The sequence below is a fragment of the Pezoporus flaviventris genome, unplaced genomic scaffold (genome assembly GCF_033815535.1).
Source record: "Pezoporus flaviventris isolate CSIRO_AGI_PZ_B2104156 unplaced genomic scaffold, CSIRO_AGI_Pfla_v1 ptg000130l, whole genome shotgun sequence".
Classification (NCBI taxonomy): Eukaryota; Metazoa; Chordata; class Aves; order Psittaciformes; family Psittacidae; genus Pezoporus; species Pezoporus flaviventris.
Window position 1 is genome coordinate 842,271 of NW_026892678.1, and position 25,512 is coordinate 867,782.

Below are 25,512 nucleotides of genomic sequence, written 5' to 3' on the forward strand. Positions count from 1 at the left end.
CTTTTCCAGGCTGAACAGCCCCAACTTTCTCAGCCTGTCTTCATGCAGGAGTTGCTCTAGCTCCCTTATCATCCTTGTGGCCCTCCTCTGGACTTGCTCCAGCAGCTCCATGTCCTTCTTATGCTGAAGATACCAGAACTGCACATAATGCAATCTAAAGTATATAGCTGTCCTGCTTGTCAGTTTTCTGAGAATATTTTTGCAATGAATATTTACTTGGGATCTTCTGTACTGGTGAAAACACTCACCCAGTATATTGGAAGGAGTGGTGAAAGGCTCTTGGCTGTTTCATCATTTGTATAAATAGGTATGTTAAACTAAATCATATGAATTAAATTAGGTGAATTATTTCTCTAAATGAAATTTAAACAATTTTAAGAAGTTTTAAAAGACACAATACAGAGGAGCTTTAATTCAGAATTAAATCTTGAAAGAATGATAACAAGAATGATAACAGGAATGATAACAAGAATGATCTCCTTTATAGTTGAACTGTGAAACCAGTAACACTGATTTAATGTAGACTGTAAAATAGTAATGGGGATCAATACAATTAGAAACAGTGGAACTGGCTAGTGCTGTTATTATTCAACACAGATTTGTATTTTATCTCAAGGACCACTGCTTGCCTGTGCTAGGCGTCAGCAGCACATATCAGTATCTTATTCAAGACCTGTAATAATAGAGCCTTCTGTGTGTTCTAGAGTTTTTCATCTTTCATATTGTACTTGCTTATGAGACAAATCTCTGTACGTTCATCATTACTAAAACCAGTTGCAATAGAGCAGTCAAGTGTAGGTTGTTGGTAGTGCTCATGCAGTTATTCAGTCTACTTCTAAACCAAATAATTTGCAAATGACACCTCAAATACCTCAAAAATCTGTACTCCTTCACCGTATATTTTTTTTAATATTTATAAATTGTTTACTTTTCATTTAGTTCTCAAAAGGCAAAAACATCTCTTAACCTAAGCCATGTTAAAGAAAGACAAAGAACAGAAGTACCGTGAATATTTTCAGCGTAACACTAGCCATGCACCAGTTTAACAGACCTTTAATTTGTAAGTACATCAAACTAATTGTCAGAAATAGCCACCCTTTTGTTGGTCTTTCCATATACTGCACTCTGAGGTTCTCAGCAATTAGTGTCTCTTGCAGGATGATTCTCTCAGAGAATGGGAAAAGTTGTTTGAAAAATATTATCTATTTCAACTTGATTACAGTTCATTCAGCTATCTCGTGATCTTCAATGGTGGTTTTAAAGGAGAATGCCTTATATCATTCATTTTCCTATTTTTTAATTTGTGTAAACAATGAGGCAAGAAAACATAATCAAATTTCTTAAGAAATTGTGAATTACTCAAATAATTTATGGGGTTTGTTTTATGTTGCTTCATCAAAGTACCGTTGTTGATGTTAGCAGGTAAGTATGTTTCAGAAAACTTTGGTTTTGTGTATGTCTTTTAAAATTAAAAGGAAATGGAAGATTATTTATATTATTTTGCTTTGCTTTTTTTAAAAAAATTCCAGTGCATATTTTCCTTACAATTTTGACAGTAGTTAATCAGCAAATCAAGCAGGTATGTACATTATTTTCCTAACATATAATTAGACAAATGAAAAAATTTCATATATACTGAGTTTGTACTTTTGTCTTCAGGTGTATCACTTAAAATGTAAGGTATATATTTGCAGAAATATATTGTATTGTATGTAACAATATATTGCAGACAAAATATTGTTTGAATACCTAATCAAATGTTATCTTAAGAATTTTTTTTTTTTAATTGATAAAGAACTCTGCAGTATATTTAAGATCCATTTGAATTTTGCAGGAACTCACTGATATGAGAGTATGGTCATAATGACCATATGTAAATGAACCATCAACATCCAGCAGACACAGTGAATTCAAAGTATTTCCATGAATATGAAGTTGAGCTGTTTCCACTTTTTGTTGTAGCTGCTCAGGTATCTCCTAAGCTGTTCTAGTTCAAGGTCGTTCATCTCGCTATATTGCAGTAATATCTTGCAATGTCAGCAAAGCAAAATGCTTCATGCTGTGATCAGATTGACTTAGGAGGTTTTGGCATTTTGCAGGTTCTCATAGGCAACATAGCAAGTCAAAAAATGAAAGACTAGCAAGAGGTCTGGATGTCTGTGCAGTTTTAACAGCTTTTGTTTTGTGTGTGTGCGTGTACACAGATCACCACTTCTCATCAAGCTTCATCACAAATAGGTATTACTTGCAGACAGGCCAATTTCTTTCATGTCTGAAAACAAGACTGGGAAACATATTGCCTGCCATATGTGTGAAGCCTAGGAGCTTGTCTAACTAAACAGCTTAAGCAGAAGCTTTTTAATATTAATTAAAAATTTATTAACAGACATTTTAAGCCTCAGGAACAGAGGTTTAAATAGTTTTCTGAAAATATTATTTCTGTACACTGGCTATCTAAACCCTCATTTCACAATTTTTTCCCTTATAGTGCAGAATCTGGATCTAAAATGGTGCCATATGAGAACTCATATCTCTCAGTGCATATATTTTAAAGCAGGTACTAATTTAATAATGTTTCATACCACCAAATAATAAATTTAGTTAATCTTAATCTCCCCACTTCCAGTTTAAAGCCATTCCCCTTGTCCAATCGCTACATGACTTGTAAAAAGTCCCTCTCCAGATTTCATTAGGAAACAGAAACTGCTCTAAAGTATCCCTGGACCCTTCTGTTCTCCAGGCTGAAGAAACTCAACCCTCTCAGTTTGTCTTCCTAAGAGAGGTATGCCAACCTTCTGCTAATCTTCATGACCTTCCTCTGGGCTTGCTCCAACTTTAATGGAGAAGAATAAGGAAAATAAGTACCATTATGTATGTAAAATGATGTATTTATTCTTTAAACAAACCTAAAAATGTTTTGCTTAAAATTAAATCTGTTAGAAGAGCAGAAGGGGGAAAAGGAGAGAAGGGAGGAGAGGAGAGGAGAGGGGAGGAGAGGAGAGGAGAGGAGAGGAGAGGAGAGGAGAGGAGAGGGGAGAACTGTTAGCTTTATGAACTGCAAAAGACAGACAAACACAGCCTTTTTGGGTAGCAAATAGAATGCTGAGGATGTTGAAAAAACAGTGAAATCTTCAAAAGTTTTCACATCAATGATACTGTTTACTGACATGGATGATAATTTTTAAACTAGGATTTTTCATGTGTTCTTGATGCTTTTTGCTACCCACTTTCTAATACTACTTTAATCTTTTTTCTTTTCCTCTTAAGCAGTTCTGTCATTGCTTTTTTTTTTATTCCTTATTTTCTCCCTTTTACCTTATCTTCAGAAATACAGATAATGGATATTATTTCAGTATAAGGAAGAGCTTACCTGAAAAACTCACATACATTTGCATTTCAGTAAACCCTACAAATAACTTTCCCTACTTATAAAGCACACTGAAGTAATGAAATTGGGAGTGCTAGGATAGGTGTAGAAGCAGAAATAATGCTTGTAAGAGCATTTGAAATAGTGAGAGCTTTTATACTTTTTTGTTTCCATTGCTGAAAGAATATTTGCTTATTATCGTTCTCTTTATAAAATAGACTCTCAACTACTCATCACAATGTGCAGGTGATGGCAACAGAGACCAAGGCCCTCCTTCAATTTCTTTTACCTGTAGTGAGATAGCATATATGGATGTAGATTAAAATAGTTGTGTTGGCTTTAGCAAAACACAGTTGAAAAACCAATTACCATTGTCGGTACAAATATTAACACAGAGTATAATCCAAGAACCCAGAGTGAATTTTTACTGGGATCCATGATATGCTCTGCCTGATTTGCCTTTTAAAAATAAAACCTTATCTCTGTCTACTAAAACAGACTAAAGTGATGCAAAATGATACTTTACCTCTGCTGTGCTGGCATCAGAAAGAAAATACAAAACCACAATGAGCAGCAGCTGGGTTTCACTGGCTTCTCCAAAAACACAGATTCCAAAGAATGTAGCAGGAGAGAAGCTTCAGCCCTGCATCTAGGATGATCACAGTAATGATGAAAATACTTCTATTTTCAGTTGGATGACCAAGACCTTGGGTTTTTGGCATACTGCTCTTAGCAAACTGCTAAACCGGCCAGAATTAATACACTGAAATAAGGGCAGCTGAAGGTGCATTCTGGAGTTTTGTAAGTTTCCTTCAATTTAATGGCACCCAGGGGCATCAAACACATTTTGCAGAAAGAGATGAATCTTACTATGAGGCATGGACTATTAGTTTGTATATATCATAGAACAGTTACAGTGCAAAGGGACCTTAATATCATCTAATTCCAACCCCGTGCCATGGACAGGGACATCTCACCTAGACCATGTCACCAAAGGTTCTGTCCAACCTGAACACTGCCAGACACAGAGCATTTACCAGTTCTTTGGGCAACTCATTCCAGTGCCTCATGACCCTCACAGCAAAGAACTTCTTCCTTACATCTAACCTGAACTTCCCCTATTTTAGCTTAAGCCTGTTACCCCTTGTCTTATTGCTACAATCTCTGATGAAAAGCCTCTCTTTCAGCATCCTTATAGGCCCCCTTCAGTTACTGGAAGGCTGCTATGAAATCTCCATGCAGCTTCTCTACTCCAAGCTGAGCAGCCCCAACTTTCTCAGCCTATCTTCATATGGGAGGTGTTCCAGCCTCCTGATCACTTGTTTTATTAAAAAAAATCCTGGAAAGGTGAAATCCTAAACTATCTGAATATATAATGAATAGTAAAAAGATGTACCCAGGCTCAACCTATGCACTTAGATCCATCAGTAACAAACCTTATTAAACTTCCATTTAATCCCCTGACAAAATCTTCATATGTGACTTTTTTAAGTATACAGTTTTCCAATGAATGTATGGAGAAACTCAGTGAGACTGGATTCCTCCTTCCTTATGTTTCTTTGAAAACTTCAGCCAAAATAAAACCAGACTGAATCCTGCTCTCACAAACCCCCAAAAGAACCCACAACAAACAACAAAAAAAATCAAATCTTCTATCTCTGCATGTTTGTCTATGACCCTGAATAAAACAAACCAAATAGCAGTAGCAGAGTCACTGGCTCTCAGCTGAATGCTGTACCACTAATGAGGAGCAGAGTGCAAACTCCACACAGGAGAGAATTTTTTTCATGTGGTCACTCAATATTTTCCTAAATTAGATCCAAAGAAATGCCAAACAGTAATGTTTTTTCTGGGTTGTTGCTTTTGTTCAGTCCTTGCTGTATGCTCCTTTCCCAAACAGTCTTTCTATGAGTTCAGGCTGCTCTTTCACTTTCTGTTGCTGTGCAACTAATAACTTGCTGGAGCAGCAAATCCTTGGGGCTTTGTCTCCTCCATTCACACTGCATTGTTTCATCACAGTTATTTTTCTCCTTTTGCTAGCATGTATTAATTTCTTTATTATAATTGCTCCCTTTACTTTTTGCTTTCTGTGTGGTCAGTTGGATTGCTTCTATTTTTTTGTTTCTCCAGTGCAACACATGAAAATTTTGTCCATGATTAGGACTCCAAAGCGAACAAAGCTTTCTGATTCAAAGATAAAGAGTAGGGGAGAAATGGACACAACAAGAATGAAAACTGGTGGGTTGTTGGTTTTGTTTTTTATTTTTATTTCTGGGTTTAAATTAAAAAATAAATGTTGTTTACAATCATCTTAATATGTTTCTTTTAAAAGAAAAAAACTTTGGAATGCACATAAATGCACATAAATGTATTTCAAAATTTTAGCACTACTTTTTTTAACTTATGTTGTTTTTATATATAATGAAATGAAGGAAGAGGTGTAAACCTAAAAGCTTTGTTTCAAAAATTCAAAAGCAAATATCTCAACATTCCAAAATGGAAATTTTTTGTTTTAAAATATTCAAATTATATATCTCAATGTTGAAATGGTTTGCTTTTCACTTTGCCTAAATTATTTGCAAATCTGTATTGCTTTAATTCCCCAAGGAACTAATTATTTATACTAAACTTGCTGTTCATTATTTTTTTCACAGATCTTCAGGAGAATAATACAGAAAAATAACAATGATAATTATCTGTCACAAATAACATACTGTTTAAAACCCTTTTTTATAATATTCCTAGAAATATTTTTTTTTATCAAAATCAGCCATATTCGCATCCTAGAATATAAAAAAGTTGTGCAGAGTTTGATTATATCAAATGTCTTATTCAAAGAAATACTAGTCCATTTTTCATGAGCACCTACTTTTTTGGTGTTTTGGTTTTTTTCTATAGGAAACATCTTCTGCTCTAGAGTCATTATGCTACCAAGAAAAAACCCTAAAGAAAAGAAATAAGGTACCAAAATAATGGTAATTACTGAGAGCTTTATTGGTAGTTGAAAGAAATGCTTTACTTCTTACTGTCTAAAAAGAGACATGTTTTTCCCCCAAAATAACAGATTGCCGTTATTTCAGATATTTGAGAAATGAAAAACATTAAAACCTTTTCTGACTTCCAAATAAAACATCTCCCCCTCTGCAAGTCCTTTGTCTCCATGTCAAGGCAACCAAAGGTGATCCAGAAGTAATTATATGTCTTTATACATTAATGCCCGCACTTCTATTGGATTTTTTTGATAAACACTATATATGATATGTTGTCTTTTTATTTTTTTAAGAGTCTCTTCCAATTTGGAATTAATCATAAATGCACTCAAATTAAAGCAAAAAAAAAAAAAAATCTGTCTCACTGGCCTCTAAGACATTTCTGACATCTTTCTTAGACAGGAAAAGCTGATAAAATGTATGACACTTTTTTATCTTACATGGTACTGGGAGGATTCTTTCTTTTTTAACAACTTGCTGGCCTTTTCAAATTATGTTTATATCAGGAAGGTCAAAGAACCAGAAAAAAAAAATGTTTTCAAACTGTTTCTGGGATTTATGTACATATCTAATCAACCTTCAATTTCCAGCAAACCAAAACGTATTGAGCTTCTGCTTCTTGCATGATGTCAGAAATATGCTTGAATGTTTTGACCTGGTATCAGTTCTTAGGCAACTTCAGCTATATATTTTTGTAACTGGCCGATGTCCACAAGTCAAAACAACATTGTTGGAGTGACAACAATGTGGAAACAGTTTTACCAGGAGTCATCAATGTTATCAAATCTGACTTAGAATAATTACTCTTTGAATAGCTCCTTCTAGTTTACCTGCTGTCTAAAAAAAGGAAGCTGAAGACATATCTTCCTTTTCCCATGAGAGAATCCTCATCACTATTTTTAAATTATTTTAAGAAGTATAAAAATAAGTAGTAGGTGTCATACTGTCCTGGGTTCAGCAGTAGCAGTCATGTTTTTTCCTTTGTGGTAGCTGGTGCAGTGCTGTGTTTTGACTTCCAGCCTGAGAACAGTATTGGTGAAGCCGATGTTTTCAGTTGTTGCTAAGTGATGTTTACCCTGACCAAGGACTTTGTGAGGCTCATGCTCTGCCAGGGAGGAGGGGAAGCTGTGAGGAAGCAGAGATGGGGCTCCTGACCCGGGCTAGCCAGGGAGGTATTCCATACCACAGCACGTCATGCCCGGGGTGGGGGGTAACTGGGAGTTCCCCGGAAGGACACGGGCTTCCGGGTGGAACTCGTTTTCTTGGCCGGTGCTATCGTATTCTCTTCCCTTGTTATTTTCCCTTATCATTGTTGTAGTTGGTAGTAGCGGTGGTGATTTATGTTGTACATTGGTTGCTGGACTGTTCTTGTCTCAACCCGTAGGAGTTGCACTCTTTCGATCCTCCTCCCCGTTCCTCCGGGAGCGGGGAAGGGGAGAGCCCTGGTGGGGGGGGGACACGGACCTCGATTGTTGTCAGCTCGGCCCCACTCACTGGGGGTGAGTGAACAAGTTACCTGACTGGGTCTAAACCACGACACATACAAACGATATATGAAACTGTACTTTTTTTTTTTTTTTTTTAAGATAAGGCTGCCTATAAAACCTCAAAGTTAGGGAACAGCATATAGAAAAACAGGATACTAGGCTGTGTCAGAGAACTGTTCCCATTACTGGCATGTACTGGAGGAACGTGCTGTGGACATATAGTGCTGTCAATTAGTGCTACTAAGTTGATACCTCTGTTTTCAACTTAGGTATAGCTTAGTACTGAGAATTAGGACCTTATTACAGGAACAGGTGTCTGCTTCCACTGGATTTTGTCAAATTCTGGTTAAATATCAAAGACTGTGAAATTTTATGATTTTTATCTATCCATATATTCTGACAATCCTGAATAGAAGAAATAACACACTGAAATTATGTACTCTGCAAATTGTTGCATTGAAATTGTTGCTTTGGGAACTTAATTTATCTAATTGACAGTCTTAAGAATTTCGGAAAGGTAGATGACAACCTGCTGTATCCCTGCAAGGCACTACAGGAAGATTGATGAAACTGTACAGTCATCAGAACCAAATATTTCTGGCAAAGCTGACAAATCCACTTTACTCAGGTCCACAGCCAGATGGGTATATAAGAAGTAATGTTATTTTCTTACATTAAGCTGTATCCTAAAACTTAATCAAGATGTAAATGCACTTATTCCAACACTGGAATGGTAACCAAAGTCACTACATGACAGATAATATTGACATAACTACAATTACAGACATAATTTGTTTTACAGAACATGGGTCTACATTCCCAGCTTGAGTAAGATTGATCTGCCACATGATCAATCATGTCTTTCTCTTTTTTTATCCGCATATGCTTCTAGCCATCCGGTGGTTACTTCCACCATGATAAGCACATGGCGCTTGCCTTGGCGGGTTGGTGGGAGTGTGATATAATCAATCTGCCAGGCCTCCCCACATTTGTACTTTGGCCATCATCCTCCATACCAAAGAGGCTTTAACCATTTAGCTTGTTTAATTGCAGCATGCTTCACACACATGAATAACCTGGGCAATAGTGTCCACTGTTAAGTCCAACCCTTGATCTCAAGCCCATCTATATGTTGCATCTCTACCCCGATGGCCGGAAGTGGCATGGGTCCACTGGGCCAAAAATAATTCACCTTTATGTTGCCAATCTAAGTCCATCTGAACCACTTCAATCTTATCAGCTTTATCCACCTCTTGGTTGTTCTGGTGTTCCTCAGTGGTCTGACTCTTGGGTACATGAACATCTACATGGCATACCTTCATCACCAGGTTCTGCACCTGGGCAGAGATGTCTTGTCACAGTGCAGCAGCCCAGAAGTGTTTACCTCTGCGTTGCCAGTTGCTCTGCTTCCATTGTTGCAACCACTCCCACAGGACATTTACCACCATCCATGAGTCAGTATAGAGATAAAGTACTGGCAACTTTTCTCGTTCAGCAATGTCCAGGGCCAGCTGGATGGCTTTCACCTCGGCAAACTGACTCGATTCACCCCCTCCTTCAGCAGTTTCTGCAACTTGTCGTCCAGGACTCCATACAGCTGCCTTCCATCTCTGATGCTTTCCCACAATACAGCAAGACCCATCAGTAAACAAGGCATACCGCTTTTCACTTTCTGACAGTTTATTATATGGTGGTGCCTCTTCAGCACACATCACCTCCTCCTCTGGTGACATTCTGAAATCTTTGCCCTCTGGCCAGTCCATGATGACTTCTAGAATGCCTGGACGACTGAGATTTCCTATTTGAGCTTCTTGTGTAATTAGTGCAGCCCATTTACTCCATGTAGCATCAGTTGCATGATGTGTAGAGGAGACCCTGCCTTTGAACATCCAGCCCAGCACGGGCAACCGGGGTGCCAGGAGGAGCTGTGCTTCAGTGCCAATCACTTCTGAAGCATCTTGAACCCCTTCATAGGCTGCCAGTATCTCTCTTTCAGTTGGGCTATAGCTGGCCTCAGATCCTTTGTATCCCTGACTCCAAAAGCCCAGGGGTCAACCTCGAGTCTCCCCTGGAGCTTTCTGCCAGAGGCTCCAGGTAGGACCGTTCTCCCCGGCTGCAGTATGGAGCACATTTTTTACATCTGGCCTGGTCTGAACTGGTCCAAGGGCTACTGCATGAACTATCTCACGTTTAATTTGCTGAAAGGCAAGTTGTTGCTCAGGGCACCATTTAAAATCATTCTTCTTCCGGGTCACATGATAGAGAGGGCTTACAATAGAACTGTAATTTTGGATGTGCATTCTCCAGAACCTTACAGCACCCAAGAAAGCTTGCGTTTCTTTCTTATTAGTTGGTGGAGACATTGCTGTTATCTTGTTGATTACATCTGTGGGGATCTGGCGATGTCCATCTTGCTATTTTATTCCCAAAACTGAATCTCCTGTGCAGGTCCCTTGACCTTACTCCGTTTTATGGCAAAACCGGTTTTCAGCAGGTTTTGGATTATTTTACTCCCTTTCTCAAAGACTTCTGCTGTATCGCCTCACTTTGGGCTCCAAAGAGAACTGTCATGGACTAAGCCCAGTCAGCAACTCAGCCGTGCAGATGCTCGCTCACTCCCCTCCCGCCCCGTCCTTCCAGCCCCCCCCCCCCCCCCCCCCACCTCCCAGAGGGATGGGGAGGAGAATCGAAAGAATGTAACTCCCACGGGTTGAGATAAGAACAGTTTAGTAACTAAGGTATAACACAAACCACTACTGCTACCACCAATAATAATAATGAAAAGGGAAATTGTTAACAAGGGAAGAGAATACAACCCCTCACCACCAGCCGACTGATACCCAGCCCAACCGAGCAGTGATTTAATCTTCTAGGCAGCTTTTCCCAATTTATATACCGGGCATGATGTGTTGTGGTATGGAATATCTCTTTGTCTGAGTCAGGTGTCCTGTCTCTGCTTCCTCCTGGCTTCCCCTCCTCCCTGGCAGAGCATGGGACTCAGAAAGTCCTTTGTCAGAGTAAACATTACTGAGCTGCAACTAAAATCATCGGTGTTATCAACACTGTTCCCAGGCTGAAAGTCAAAAACACAGCACTTCACCAGCTACTAAGAAAGAGAAAAAAAAGTGACTGCTACTGCTGAACCCTGTACAGTCCGTCATAAAGTAGATAAAGTGGTTCTTTATCTTAGAACACTAATACAAAACACACACACATGTATGTGTATATTTTAGTGCAGATGCACTAATAAAAATAAGTTATTTCAGAACTATGTATTGGTGTAAAATGCAAAATGCAGGGGTATTGTGAAGCAATTCCAATTGTAGAAAACTAGTTCTATTAACCGTCAAAAATAAAAGACGTCTGGTGTCCACCGCTTCTCTCAAACATATTTGAAATTTCTTAACAGAGGTCCATTAGAGTCTTCTTTCATTTTCTTTCACAAATAAACCTACATCTTCAGAAGTAATGTACAAGCTAAGTTAAATAAAACAAATTTCCAGAAATTCCCAAGATTGTCATAAAATGGACAAAACTCCAAGAAAAGAAAAAATAGTGTCCTGAAATCTTGGCATAATCAGATTATTTGAGTGTAAGTTAACATTCTCTCCATTCCTATCTATCCTGATTTCAGCTGTTACATTTATTTTTCTTCCTAGTAGCTGGTGCACTACAACTCAAACCCCAGCAACAAGTATTAGGGCCTTTTCAGTCTTCACAATAAACAGCTGTCCACCTTGCCTCATTTGTCAGAGGATTGTGGGGTTGCTAAAGGTCAAGGAACAAGTGCAATCGTGACCACAACAGTGCACTGGCAGCAAAATTGTACCAACCGAGAATCCCTGATTGCCATTCATATGCTGATCCGTAGACTGGAGAGCCAAGGAGCAATCAGCCTCACCTGCTCACCCTTTGATAGCCCCATATGAACTGTGCAAAAGTCTAACAGAGAATGGAGACTAACAGTAGACTATTGTGGCCTGAATGAAGTCACACCACTATTGAGTGCTGCCATACCAGAACTCCAGTATGAACTGGAGACAAAGGCAGCCAAGTGGTATGCCACGACTGATATTGCCAATGCATCTTTCTCAATTCTTTTGGCAGCAGAGTGCAGGCCACAGTTTGCTTTTACTTGGAGGGGCGTACAGTACATTTGGAATCGACTGCCGCAGGGGTGGGCACACAGCCCTACCATCTGCCATGGACTGATCTGGACTGCACTGGAACAGGGGCAAGCTCCAGAACACCTGCAATACATTGATGACATTATTGTGTGGGGCGATACAGCGGAAGAAGTCTTTGAGAAAGGTAGGAAAATAATCCAAATGCTGCTGAAGGCCAGTTATGCCATAAACCAGAGTAAGATCTAGGGGCCTGCACAGGAGATCCATTTTGGGGGAATAAAATGGCAAGATGGATGTCATCAGATCCCCACGGATGCAATCAACAAGATGATAGCAATGTGTCAGGCAACTAATAAGAAAGAAACACAATCTTTCTTAAGTGGTATGAAGTTCTGGGGAATGAACATCCCTAATTACGGTTGGTTCATATTATCTTCATTATTGTTCATGTTGGTATTTTTTCTATTATCTCTACATTTTTTTAAGTTATTAAACCATTTTTTTTCTCAATCTGTGGGGTTTACATTCTTTTGATTCTCCTCCTCATCCTACCTGGGGTGGAGAATAAGTGGGGGTTCAGCCAGCAGCTGGGTGGTGCTGAGTTACCACTCGGCTTTAAACCATGACACCATCCAAAGTGGAATAATGTTCATAATACTCAAGCTAGAAGATATACTTGTGAAGAGAATAAACTAGTTAAAATATTTTTCTTGTGGAGTAAGGCTTTCTACTTTGCTTATTTTAATTGGGTTTTTTTGTGTTTGTTCAATGAATTCCCACTTCTTGAATTTCCATATGCCATATGTGTTTAATGTATAAGAGTTTAAAAGACACAGACAAGCCCAATTCACTTTTTTCTAAAAAGACATTCCAGTGTTCACTTAATGCCCATTGTGTGCTCTGTACAATTTGTACTTCACAACTCCAAGTTGATTTACTACAGTTTCTTTAATCGGCTTTGTTTTCACAAGGCCAGAGGCGCTCTTTTTAAATTAACATAATGAACAAACAGGATTTATCTCATATCTTAGTTTGTTTCTGTAAACCAGTTCATTAAAATGACTGAATTTATCTAGTTAAACAGCAATATTCATTTTATGCTAACCCTTCCTCTGCTACCTACAGGATACAGCTACAGAAAAAAGACTTGAATTTATTTGATTGCTGCCCCCCAGTATAGTTAAGCTAGTCAATATGTGGGGGTAGGACGTCACTCTGGGGAGTTTGTGCTCTTAGTCCTGCTCCCAGCTTAACCACCTTGCCTGCTACTGCAGACTACCTCCACCTGGTGCCTACCCTTGTGATACCTTCAATAGCAGGATCTAATAGTCACCATGTGTCCAAGACATCAGATCACTCATGGGAGCCATGAAACAGGTCCCAGGTTTTGAGTATAGCCTTAGTGAACCATTAGAATAAAAAAGGTAATCTAGTGTGTTACTTTAGGCTATGTGAGCTTCAGAATATGCGGATGATTGTCCAAGATCTGAGAAAAAAATGAACCTGCAAAACCAAATTAAAGTTTTTATGCAGTTTGTTTTCTGATGAGATTTCAATAAAATGAGCTCAGATGAACCTTACAACTCCTGAAAAGAAAAGGAAAAATATTTCTTTCAGCTTATGATTTTAATCCACCCCAAGCCAGACAGGTTCACTTTAAGTTTCTTTCCATAGTTTTGATATAATTTTCATACACCTGCATTTTTATCTCATGTATCTCTATGTATATCACAGCTGTAGGAGCTATTAAGCATTTCCTAAAAGAAGCATATGTTCCCCTTTCAAATGCCTCACATAGCAAGTGCTGTTTCCTACACAGTTCTTCTGGAGTCCATGAATGAAGCAATGACAAAGGAGCAAAGTTAGTCATATTCTCAGTAAGAATGAGTAACTCTGGATCCTGCATCACATAGACAGCGCACATACACACCCATAAGCCATATACACACACACATGTACACACATAAGAGGGTCTGCACAGGTGAAAAAACATATCCTGCATCAACTGTACTGCCTACTCAAAGGAGTCTGTCTTACAGCAGCTGTGGGCCACTTCACAATAGGAGGTGGCAGGGAAGATTTGTGGGGTTGTTTCTTGTTCCTAGTGAGACTCCTCATCACCACTAATTGCCTGATATTCTGTGGCACATAGAGTGGCCAGGTCATCTTTTGTGCCTCCCTTGAAATGAATTATCTCGTGGTGACCTGATCATCTATAAAAAATGATGCTACTAGATAAATTGGTAGATAACCTAGAATTGAGAGTGACAAGGCATTTTGTTTGGTTTTACTGTGACTGCAAAGGAAACTTCTTAAGGGGCACTGCTGACGTAGAGGAAGCATTAACTCCAGAGGTAAGGCTAAAATATTGGGAAAAAGGAGATAAAGAGAGATTGCCTTCTTCTTCAGAATTTTCTCTTCCAGTGAAGTTATAAAAAGTCAATTACAGATTCCTTGCCAGCCCCCAGCTATAACTTTTGCCCTGTGTTTTGTGTCCTAAGCAATATATTGTTCTGCATGGGATTGAAGACCTTTTAGATTGGATAAGTACTTTAATCACTTTTCTGGGTGATGATGCTTGCCTGCAGGAGGAAACACCAAAGGGATACTGAATTGTTCTTCAGTAGTTGTATACCATGTACTGTAAGTTCTGCAACAGTTGTTATACACTGATGAAATGTGTAGCTGAGGTCTGTTAACATTATTAACATCTCACTCATGACACTGAACATTAAGATGAGAAATCCTAAAGCAGACTAGGTATAAACAAGAGGTCAAAGTGGATGAAAATAAATTGTAAAATTGTTCCTGTGTTATCCTTTTAGGAACTAAATATTGTGTCTTGAAAAACATGGTTTAATTACTTATGGAGAACTTTTTGCACAAAATACCACATACTGCAGAAGTACTGCACTGGTATTATTACTTGATTAATAGAAGTAAAAAAAAAAAATAGAGTTAGTTCTGAAAATTGAAGTCCTATGTTGTGAGTTGTAATGCTTCTCTGCCGTAGCTGTATGAGGTTTACTGCTTGATTACATAAAGATATCCACAGGTAGCTAGAAAGTCAGTCCCAAAGGCAGTCCAATTATACATGTACAGAACTTATAATGCATTATTTTTATGAAATCTCCTTTAAAGAAAATTGTGTTTTATAGAGAGATGGTTAAAACATTTTAGACAAACAGTGTATTGTAAAGCAATAATGACCTTTTAGATCATGCCTATAAATCTTAAGTAATATTGATAGAAATCAAGAAAACATTACCTTAGAACAAAAAAAAAAAAGAATCAAGGAGAAGAAATTATACATTATTCATTCATACATTTTGATTCAGAACAATATTTTCTTATATTTTTAGGATGAGGAAAAAAAGTGTTTTTGGAAATATGAGATACCTTTTGTTACATGGGCTTGATCCTGAGATTTCTGTAAAGTTGCAGTTATCAGCACCATAATTTCTCTAACAAGGTTAGCAAGACTGAATCCACTGGACACAGGACTTTGCTAAAAGGAACTGAACAGAACCTGTCTTGAAGAGGATGTTGCGAAAATCAAATAGAATAAATTCTTTAAAAACAAACACTGAAATTGCTATAACAAAGGGATGATTATGTAATAAATTGAATTAACTAACTTTAAACTTGTCCTGGGTTCAGCAGTAGCAGTCATTTTTCTCCTTCTTGGTAGCTGGTGCAGTGCTGTGTTTTGACTTCCAGCCTGGGAGCAGTGCTGGTGATGATACCAATATTTTGGTTGTTACTAAGTGATGTTTACCCTGACCAAGGACTTTGTGAGGCTCATGCTCTGCCAGGGAGGAGGGGAAGCCAGGAGGAAGCAAAGACGGGATGCCTGACCCAGGCTAGCCAAAGAGGTATTCCATACCACACCACGTCATGCCTGGGGTGGAGGGGAAGGGGTGGGGGGGGGGGAATTTGGAATTTCCCAGAAGGAAACAGGCTTCTGGGTTGGACTCGTTTCTCGGCGAGTGGTATTGTATTCTCTTCCCTTGTTATTTTCTCTTATCGTTGGTGGTGGTGGTAGCGGTGGTGATTTGTGTTGTACATTGGTTGCTGGACTGTTCTTGTCTCAACACGTGGGAGTTGCACTTTCAATCCTCCTCCCCATCCCTCCGTGAGCGGGGAAGGGGAGTGTCCTGGGTTCAGCAGTAGCAGTTATGTTTCTCCTTCGTGGTAGCTGGTGCAGTGCTGTGTTTTGATTTCCAGCCTGGGAACAGTGTTGGTGAGCCCAATGTTTTTGGTTGTTGCTAAGTGATGTTTACCCTGACCAAGGACTTTGTGAGGCTCATGCTCTGCCAGGGAGGAGGGGAAGCCGGGAGGAAGCAGAGATGGGGCGCCTGACCCGGGCTAGCCAGGGAGCTATTCCATGCCACAGCACGTCATGCCCGGAGTGGGGGGTAACTGGGAGTTACCCAGAAGGACACGGGCTTCTGGGTGGGACTCGTTTCTTGGCTGGTGGTATTGTATTCTCCTTCCTTGTTATTTTCTCTTATCATTGTTGTAGTTGGTAGTAGCGGTGGTGATTTGTGTTGTACATTGGTTGCTGGACTGTTCTTGTCTCAACCCGTAGGAGTTGCACTCTTTCGATCCTCCTCCCCGTTCCTCCGGGGCGGGGGATCGGGCTCGGTTTCTGTCAGCCCAGCACGACTCACTGGGAGTGAGTGAACAAGTTGCCTGACTGGGTTTAAACCACGACAGTTCTTTTTGGTGCCCAACGTGGGGCACGAGGGGTTGAGATAACGACAGATCTGACCGGATTAATAGTCACTCATCACAATGCTGATTTATTGGCTCTCAAGGTTGTTCCTCTTGATCTCACAGTTTCAGTATATCGTATCGTACTTCCATCCAGTATTTGCTGTATTAGTGTTTTTCAAGTGTGGGGCTTGAGCTAAGGTTTTTGTCTCATTGTACTTTATGGTAATGACTTGTAATACAATAGAATCATTGATCATGAAACTGATCTGGCTTATGTTCCCAGTGTGGTCACCACCTTTATGGGAGGTATATAATAGAAGTGCTTAGCAATTACACATCTTTTTTCTCCTTCTCGGGTGCTCAACCTGTGAAGGAGACATCCTTTTACCCTCCTAGTCGTCCCCCCAGACCATTTACATTTGAGAGTTTTCAATTTTTTGAATGGCCTTTTAATGCTGTTGAGACTTGTTTGCTGATCGTGATGGGAATCACCATGCTAGCATGCATACAGAGTGTGTTTTGCCCACGACTGATTTCAAGAGTTAAGCAGATTCAGGTTTGGGTCTTGTCTGGGGTCAAACAACGATGTAGGAGGACCAAGAGATTTTCCCTGAGGCTGGACAGCCACGAGTGGCAGGGTGTGCGGGATAGTATGGGCAAGTATCTAGGTCAGTGTGTCCCTCCAGTACTTTGAAATTTCACTACCGAACAATTGCAAAATCCAGAAGAATTAATAAAACTCTTAAATGAGGTGTGTGGTCATTCTGGCCATACCTGAGACGGACAAATCATGCAACGTGCTGGGGCTTGGCCTATGCTTACAGGGCCTTGTTCAACACTATCCAGCACCTTCAAAAGGAAAAGAATGTCAGCGGATCTGAGGGCAAAGCAACAGTCAGTGCAGCTACTCCAGCTCCAGGTGCAGCAGCTTCACCGCCCCCAGCGACAAGTACAGTCGCTACTCAAACCTTGGCTGCAATGAACAGCGCAGCTACCCCAGTGGCAAGTACAGCAGCTGCTCAGACTTCAACTGCAACAGACAGCGTGGTTACCCCAGCTCCAATCACAGCAGCTGCACCACCCCCAGCAACAAGTACAGTTGCTACTCAAACCACAGTGATAATCACTGCAGCCAAACCAGAGGACCAATTCATACCAATATCGGTTGCCCCTGTACGCAAGAGAACAAGCAAAAAAGAGGCAAGAAGGGTGAAGTGAGATGAAAAAACAATGAATTCACCACCCGGTCTAGAATCTGATCAGGAGTCATTATCACATGACGAAGAAGAAGAAGAAGAGGTAACTTCTCGACCTCGGACCTCAACCGAGCTGCGGAATATGCGAAAAAGATTTTCCCCGTCAACCAGGGGAGCACATCATCACCTGGTTATTCTGATGCTGGGACAATGGGGCTGATGGCCACAAACTAGAAGGTACAGAAGCCAAGCAGCTGGGATCACTTGCTAGAGAAGGGGGAATTGACAAAGCAATTGCAAGAGAGAAAAAGTCCCTCAGTCTTTGGAGGCGGCTCTTAGCAGCTGTGAAAGAAAGGTTTCCATACAAGGACGATGTTAGGAGTCGTTCGGCCAAGTGGACTACTATAGACAAAGGCATCCAGTCTCTGAGGGAATCGGCCATCGTAGAGATGATCTATCACATCAAGCCGAATAACGGGGATACACCTATAGATCCAGATGAAGTTGAATGTACACGACCCATGTGGCGAAAACTGACACGGAATGCACCGTCATCATATGCCCATTCATTGGCAACAGTAACCTGGAATGACATAGTACCACTAACAGTGGATGAAATGGTTCATAAACTCCGAGATTTCGAAGACAATCTCACCCCTTCCATCATCTCAGCTGTGAAAAAACTGTCCCAGGACCTCAAACAATTGAGGGACGATCTATCTGATTTATCCAGCTCCTCACGTGTACCAACACACGTCTCAGCTATTAACAAAAGGCGTCCTATTGTTCGAGAGAGGAGATACAGGAGGTATACACCACGGGCTACCCTATGGTTTTACCTGCTGGATCACGGAGAAGACATGACAAAGTGGGATGGAAAACCTACTTCAGCTTTGGAGGAACAGGTGAGTGAACTGAAGAGAGGAGCAAGGGCCAAGACAGATCGTCCCATGAGAGCTACGGCTTCAGTCTCTGGTGAGCAGTTTCCCAGATGGAGTGGAAGAGCTGATTTTACTCCAGCTCCTGTGATAACGAAGAATAACCCCTTTTACCATGACTTAAGTGTCCAACACTGTGATGACCATTAGAGGGACCCTGCCTCCAGCCAGGTGGAGGTAGGGAACAATCGGATTTACTGGACTGTATGGATCAGATGGCCTGGCACATCAGTCCCACAGAAGTATAAGGCTCTAGTAGATATCGGTGTACTGTGTACCACAGTGTACCAGCCATCAAGCTATCAAGGGGTTGAACCCATTTCTATTTCTGGAGTGACAGGAGGATCCCAAGAGTTGACTGTGCTGGAGGCTGAAATCAGCCTGACTGGGAGGGAATGGCAAAAGCACCCTATTGTGACTGGTCCAGAGGCTCCATGCATCCTCGGCGTAGACTACCTCAGGAGAGGGTACTTCAAAGAAAGACCCAAAAGGGTACCAATGGGCTTTTGGTATTGCTGCTTTGGAGACTGAGGAAATTGAGCAGCTGTCCACTTTGCCTGGTCTCTCAGAGGATCCTTCTGTTGTGGGGTTGATGAAGGTCGAAGAACAACAAGTGCCAGTTGTGACCACAACAGTGCACCGGCGGCAATATTGCACCGAGACTCCCTGATTCCCATCCATCAGCTGATCTGTCGACTGGAGAGTCAGGGAGCGATCAGCAGGACCCACTCGCCCTTTAATAGCCCCATATGGCCAGTGCGAAAGTCTAGTGGAGAATGGAGACTTAACAGTAGACTATCGTGGCCTGAATGAAGTCACACCACCATTGAGTGCTGCCGTACCGGACATGCTAGAACTTCATTATGAACTAGAGTCAAAGGCAGCCAAGGGGTATGCCACGATTGATATTGCGAATGCATTTTTCTCAATTCCTTTGGCAGCAGAGTGCAGGCCACAGTTCGCATTTACTTGGAGATGTGTCCAGTTCACTTGGAAACGACTGCCCCAGGGGTGGAAACACAGCCCTACCATTTGCCATGGACTGATCCAGAATGCACTGAAACAGGGGCAAGCTCCAGAACACCTGCAATATATTGATGACATTATGGTGTGGGGTGATACATCGGAAGAAGTTTCTGAGAAAGGGAGGAAAATAATCCAAATCCTGCTGAAAGCCGGTTTTGCCATAAAATGGAGTAAGGTCAAGGGACCTGCACAGGAGATTCAAGTTTTGGGAATAAAATGGCAAGGTGAACATTGCCAGATCCCCACAGATGTGATCAACAAGATAACAGCAATGTCTCCACCAACTAATAAGAAAGAAACACAAGCTTTCTTGGGTGCAGTGGGGTTCTGGAGAATGCACATCCAAAATTACAGTTCTATTGTAAACCCTCTCTATCATGTGACCCGGAAGAAGAATGATTTTAAATGGTGCCCTGAGCAACAACAAGCCTTTCAGCAAACTAAACGTGAGATAGTTCATGCAGTAGCCCTTGGACCAGTCCGGACCGGGCCAGATGTAAAAAATGTACTGTACCCTGCAGCTGGGCAGAATGGTCCTACCTGGAGCCTCTGGCAGAAAGCTCCAGGGGAGACTCGAGGTTGACCCCTGGGCTTTTGGAGTCAGGGATACAAAGGATCTGAGGCCAGCTATAGCCCAACTGAAAGAGAGATACTGGCAGCCTATGAAGGGGTTCGAGCTGCTTCAGAAGTGATTGGCACTGAAGCACAGCTCCTCCTGGCACCCCGGTTGCCCGTGCTGGGCTGGATGTTCAAAGGCAGGGTCTCCTATACACATCATGCAACTGATGCTACATGGAGTAAATGGGCTGCACTAATTACACAAGAAGCTCAAATAGGAAATCTCAGTCGTCCAGGCATTCTAGAAGTCATCATGGACTGGCCAAAGGGCAAAGATTTCAGAATGTCACCAGAGGAGGAGGTGATGTGTGCTGAAGAGGCACCACCATATAATAAACTGTCAGAAAGTGAAAAGCGGTATGCCTTGTTTACTGATGGGTCTTGCTGTATTGTGGGAAAGCATCGGAGATGGAAGGCAGCTGTATGGAGTCCTGGACTACAAGTTGCAGAAACTGCTGAAGGAGGGGGTGAATCGAGTCAGTTTGCCGAGGTGAAAGCCATCCAGCTGGCCCTGGACATTGCTGAACGAGAAAAGTGACCTGTACTTTATCTCTATACTGACTCATGGATGGTGGCAAATGCCCTGTGGGGGTGGTTGAAGCAATGGAAGCAGAGCAACTGGCAACGCAGAGGTAAACCCATCTGGGCTGCTGCACTGTGGCAGGATATTGCTGCCCGGGTGCAGAACCTGGTGATGAAGGTATGTCATGTGGATGCCCATGTACCCCAGAGTCGGGCCACTGAGGAACACCAGAACAACCAACAAGTGGATAAAGCGGCTAAGATTGAAGTGGCTCAGATGGACTTAGATTGGCAACATAAAGGTGAATTATTTTTGCCTGGTGGGCCCACGACACTTCAGGCCATAAGGGCAGAGATGCAACATATAGACGGGCTCGTGATCGTGGGGTGGACTTAACAATGGACACTATTGCCCAGGTTATTCATGAGTGTGAAACATGTGCTGCAATTAAACAAGCCAAGCGGTTAAAGCCTCTTTGGTATGGAGGACGATGGTTGAAGTATAAATATGGGGAGGCCTAGCAGACTGACTATATCACACTGCCGACATCCCGCCAAGGCAAGCGCCATGTGCTTACCATGGTGGAAGTAACCACCGGGTGGCTGGAAACATATGCTGTGCCCCATGCCACTGCCCGGAACACCATCCTGGGTCTTGAGAAACAGATTTTGTGGCGACACGGCACCCCAGAGAGAATTGAGTCAGACAATGGGACTCATTTCCGGAATAACCTTATAGATATTTGGGCCAAAGAGCATGGCATTGAGTGGGTATATCACATCCCCTACCATGCACCAGCCTCTGGGAAAATCGAACAGTACAATGGGCTGTTAAAAACTACACTGAGAGGAACTTTCAAGCATTGGGATACATACGAAAGGCCACCTGGTTGGTCAACACCAGAGGATCTGCCAACAGGGCTAGCCCAGCCCAGTCAGAACTTTTACATATTGTAGATGGGGACAAAGTTCCCGTGGTGCATATGAAGAATTTTCTGGGGAAGGCAGTCTGGTTTATTCCTGCTTCAGGTAAAGGCAAACCCACTCATGGGACTACTTTTGCTCAGGGACCTGGATATACTTGGTGGGTAATGAGGGAAGATGGGGAAGTCCGATGTATACCTCAAGGGGATTTGAATTTAGGGGAAAACAACCAATGAACTTAATTGTATGCTGTTGCCTGCTGTGTAATACTTTATAGCCCATCAACTAGATGTCTCCAGGTCACCAGTGACTAGCTCTGACTTCCCTCCAGCCATCATCCCAACAGAGAATGATCTTTGATAGAACCGGATGAGTTCCGCAGTAAAGGAACAACCAGCATCAGCAGGCACGATCCAATACTGCACACAGCCTTTCCTGCCCTGAAAGATTGTTACAAGAGATGGAACCCGACATCATGGACCGAATGGACTCAGCAGCATTATAGGGATTGGTCCATGCACTAAGAAAATGATCTTTTTCTCTTGGTCTGTATGTATATGAATGTATATATGTGGGAGAGCGATGGTGCATTGAAAATGTGGGATCTGAGCATGACGTGAATGGTATGGAATAACGGGTGGATAATGTCCTGGGTTCAGCAGTAGCAGTCATGTTTCTCCTTCGTGGTAGCTGGTGCAGTGCTGTGTTTTGACTTCCAGCCTGGGAACAGTGTTGGTGATGACGATGTTTTCGGTTGTTGCTAAGTGATGTTTACCCTGACCAAGGACTTTGTGAGGCTCATGCTCTGACAGGGAGGAGGGGAAGCTGGGAGAAAGCAGAGATGGGGCGCCTGACCCAGGCTAGCCAGGGAGGTATTCCCTACCACAGCACGTCATGCCCGGAGTGGGGGGTAACTGGGAGTTACCCGGAAGGACACGGGCTTCTGGGTTGGACTCATTTCTCTGTGAGTGGTATTGTATTCTCTTCCCTTTTTATTTTCTCTTATCATTGTTGTCATTGGTAGTAGCGGTGGTGATTTGTGTTGTACATTGGTTGCTGGGCTGTTCTTGTCTCAACCCGTGGGAGTTGCACTCCTTTGATCCTCCTCCTCCCCGTTCCTCCGGAGCGGGGAAGGGGAGAGCCCTGGGGGGGGAAGGCGGGGGGGGGGCGCTCAATTGCTTTCAGCCCAGCGCCACTCACTGGGAGTGAGTGAACAAATTGCCTGACTGGGTTTAAACCACGACAGAGAGAGCCCTGGGGGGGGGTTCCCTCGATTGCTCTCAGCCCGGCACCACTCACTGGGAGTGAGTGAACAAGCTGTCTGGCTAGGGTTTAAACCACGACAAAACTGTGCAACAAAGATGAACCTAATTCACTTAAAATGTCAAGAAACCTAAATGGAAATGGAGCACTACAAGAGTAAAATTCCTACTTTCGGAAATATATTCATGCAAATGATGAGATACTATTACTTTGATGTCCACATTCATCAGCCTGTAAAAGAAAGATAGTTCATAACCATATTTTAAGGAACACTCTGAAGTTAAAAGTTCAAAATGTCCTAAAAGAAGCAGTGGTATATTTTCTTCTTGCACCTCTTCAAGTTGGCCTCCAGTTGCTGTAAGCCAGAGCTTAGAGTAGCTTTTCAGTTAAATATTTTCTGAAATGAATTGCTGAACACTTCTTTTATGTGTGCCAAAGATGTCAAAGTTATACTTTATTCATACCCTACAATTGATTTCTGTGGTTGTGGTCACAGGATTTTCTGGAGGAAGAGAAGTTCTCTTGTTATACTCTCATGTAATGTTATTCATTTGTGGAATCCAATAATATTTGAAAATGTTCCTATGACAAGTAGGTTCAAGGTTTTAATAACCTTCTAACTCTCACAGAACAAGTATTCATTCCCCCCATACACCTTTAAGTGAGAGCTGCCCAATATGAAAGCATAAATTCTGATGACTTGGGTTGTTTTGGCTTCATATTTATATCAATTAAAGTGGTATGAAGTGAATGAGTTGTGTAGCAGATATGTGAACTATTTTCACAATATGCCTATGTTAGGTTCACTTTGCAAAGTGCAGGTGATTTTACAAAGTATGATATGGTGGCAATTCAATCTTACCAACTTAAACTGTCTTACAAAATCAGATATAGACTTTGTCAGTGAGCCAACAGCAAGGTCTGTGTTCTACTGACCTTTCTGTTCTGATTATGAAAGGCCATTTGCAACTTTTGCCATGTATGAAGTTACATTAAGAAAAAGTGGTCATGACAAAAACAGAGGGTGTTGAGGGAGTCTCCTACAGTCTCGATGCCAAACATTGACCACTGACCACACAAAGATTTTAGGATCTTCCTAGAGAGGGACGCCTTTGTACCCTTTTTGTTAATGTCTCATTCCAGAAAGGTCCAACTCTGGGACTGGGTTTTCCATCATGCCAACATGTGACAATCTCACTTCCTTACTTTGAAAAGACTTCTAAACTTTAGTTTATGTTCTCAATCTGCTTTTTCAGTCTACTAGCAACAACCTAATGCCAATAAGGCAGTAGATGTTATCTTGATTTTATTTTATTTTTTTAATTCTCAAATGATGTTTATTTTTTGCCAAAGTTTTGTGGTAAGTGCATGAGAATGAAACATCACCTAAGTAAAAACTCTTTTACCTTGTACACAGTGAAACCATAAAACTCATTATAAGGCTTAGTTTTTCTTCCCTAGTTGCCTGTATTTCAACAAAAGCACAGCTATGTGTTCTGATAATGGAAAGATGAAGCATGAGCCACATTTGCATGCGTGGTATTTTCCACACTTCTCTGATAAAGATTATCCTTTCCAGACACCTGGAATGAAGACATTAAGCAAAGTATGTAATTTTTTACTTATTTTCAGCAATTACCAGCTATTCATATTTTAATATAAACCCCCAATGTCTATAATACTTGTGTAAAGATAGATCTTGTGTCCAGATTTCACCACGGTCAGGAAGGATCTCCAAACTTCCCTGAAGGGGTAAAGCTTTTCTTGATTGAATGCCGTCAACATGGACCTGGCTACTTGGTTAAACAAGGGAATTTTTGATGGCCGTAGAGGCAAAATCACAACTTCTTTCATTAGCAGCTGAGCAAAGCAAGTGATGAAAACATCTGTCTTCATCTGTGAAACTATACAGGATAAAGTAGTGCAGTTCAGGGGGTTAATTTCCAATAGAACATTAAATGCTGAACTAAACAAAAGAAAAAAGATGGGGGAAAAGAAGAAGGAAAAATGCTTTTTAAATTCCAAATAAATTTTGTCATAGAAAGTTAAAATTATTATATTTAAAATAAATAGATGTTCATGTAGACCTTGTATCATCTGATTCATACCAGCTGAGAAGCAAGATTGCTCTGAGCTTATTTTATAATAAATATAGCATTTTGGACAGCAAACTTATTCTTACAAACACATTTTGTTAAACCTTTGTAGTTTTGGGGGTGTTTTAAGTGCATCATATTTTTTATAAACTTTAATACCTTTTTATTACATATATAAAAGCTTTCTCTAAAAATTATGTAAGCTTTCACTAAGATTTAATGCTACCTAACACAGAATA